The sequence below is a fragment of the Alexandromys fortis genome, unplaced genomic scaffold, assembly GCF_014885135.2.
Source record: "Alexandromys fortis isolate MF-2015 unplaced genomic scaffold, M_Fortis_MF-2015_v1.1 scaffold_141, whole genome shotgun sequence".
Lineage (NCBI taxonomy): Eukaryota > Metazoa > Chordata > Mammalia > Rodentia > Cricetidae > Alexandromys > Alexandromys fortis.
In genome coordinates, this window is record NW_026068060.1 from 1,533,795 (window position 1) to 1,536,194 (window position 2,400).

Here is a 2,400-nt window from a genome sequence, read left to right on the forward strand (position 1 = left end):
GGGTCGTGTATAAGAAAGACAGCCCTGCAGAAGGAGCTGGGGGAGGGGGGTTTGTGCTCTCTTCCGGAACTATCGCCCCTGGATAGCACACACTCACCCATCCAGATGGAACTCTTCAGCACCTAAACAGGGTACAACCTTAATTTTTATTTAGACACAAAATGACATTTAGCTACTGAAAGAGTCAAACATTGGAAATTTACTGGTAGGTCACAGCCTCATGGCGATACATAAATGAATAGAAATGAGTTAATTCAAGTGGCAAGAACTAGTTAGAAATTCACCTGAGTAATTGACCAAACAGAGTGTGATTAATATAGTTTCTATGCAATTATTCAGGTTTGGGCAGCTGAGAAATGAATGAGTATTCTCCTTTTACACAAACCAAACCAAACAAAATGAGAATATGACAAAACAAAAAACCCAAAAATACCCCCAAAACCAAAAACAGAACCAGAAAACATTTATATGAGTATGTTGAAAAATTAATTTGCTGAAGGGGCTTCTGTTTACCAATGTTTACACTACAAAGTCATCAAGTAATATAAAGAGGGAAGATATAACAATTAAACAGATGTATGCAACAGAAATCCAGTTGATTTAACCTTTCTAAATAATCAAAAGAAAAATACAGGGCATATTATTGATAAGATACTGGATGACCAGCAGGTGTGAATATTAAGGATTTTATGCCCCCCACCATTAGATCCCAAAGAAGCAGTGGTTCCTGATAGTAAAGAAAAGTTACATGATTTTGAAGATTGGACAAACCAGGGTCACCAAAAGCTTCTGAATTTAGAATAATTTTACAAATTTTAAGGCTTAAACTGTATGATTATGTTACAACCTCCTTGGCACCCACTCCATTATCACTCCTTGCACACTTATCTTACTTACCTTGTGTACCTATGAGGAAAGCTGCTTTCTGTCAGTAGATGTTATTGAATGAAATTCTGAGACCCAGAAACATGTATTCTTCCTTCTACAAAATTATTGGGCCCAAGAATCAGACCAAATAGAGCAGATGATTTAATTGTACATTTCAGGAGCATCTTGTTAAAAGATGATTAGATAAACCAATAAATAAAAGTTCTATTTGAGAAAATTTTAATCAATGTATTTATCTTGGAAAAATATGCTCAATGGGGCATTTGGTTACCTAGTAGCAATTTTGCTTCATCTAGTCACTGAGCATTGATCACGTTTTTTTTGTTTGTTTGTTTGTTTAATTCTATTGTCTTTATTCCTTGATAGATAGCCCTGGCTGGCCTTGAATTTACCTCCTGCTTACTTGCCTCAACTTCTGACGTTGAGATTGTATATATTCAACCCATGTCTTACCCTAGTTATTATCTTTACCATGACCCTTACCTTAACAATTCTGAAATAATTCAATGGCATTTAAAGGATCATAAACACACATACTCCTTCTTGAATAAGTCATGCCACCATCAAAATCAAATAAATACTTGTTCCTAAATTACTGTATTTGACAAATTGCAAAGAGAGTGGTTTAATTACTGCAGTGATTTCTATAAACTAAATTTCATTGTATTGAAGATGGTTTTTTGTAATTTTTTTTTTTTTGCTTGTTTGTTTTTAAACTGTATCACTTTGAGAGTCTGGGAGGGAGAGTCTAGAAACCAAAACAAGTTCAACAATGCTCCTTGACAATCATGAAGAATTTGATACTGATACTTCAATATCCCTTCTCAAAAGGACATAATTTGACCTTGCATATTGTAATATGGTTATAAAGCATGGATAATAATGGGAAGAAAATCCTCATAGTAAAGGAATACAAAAGTTGAAAATAAAATATAGTGCATGCAAGCACTTGTGGAATCTAATGATCAAAACTATTAGCAGGGACATATTTTCTTCAAGTAATTTTATAGCATTATTTTGCATGATTGGTTTTGTCAACTTGACACTACTTAAAGTCGAATGGGAAGTGACATAGATATGAATAATTTGCATTGGTATGGATTTTAAGGTCAATTTTGTTTTATGTATATGTATTTCTGATCTTGATTGAGATATTGTGATTGTGTAGTTCATTTAAAAATGTAATGTATAATTAGGAAATATAGTTTGCTAATGGATAATCATTGATAATAGTAAAGCTTGTAGTCATGTTAGATTTTCTAGATATATAGAGATATATTTCAATTAGATAGACATGCTTCATATCTTTCAAAGACTGCAGAATATGGCATTGCAGAATATGTTTTAATAACTTAAGGTTTTTCATAACCATGAGACACGTCTGCTCCTGGCAGCACCAATCTACTTCAAGAGGAGGATGGGCATTGAAGAGGTTCCTTATTGAGTTTGATAGCCATTTGGACAAGAAACTGCTCTTGCCTGGACTGTTGCATAAACTGGACACAGAGAACC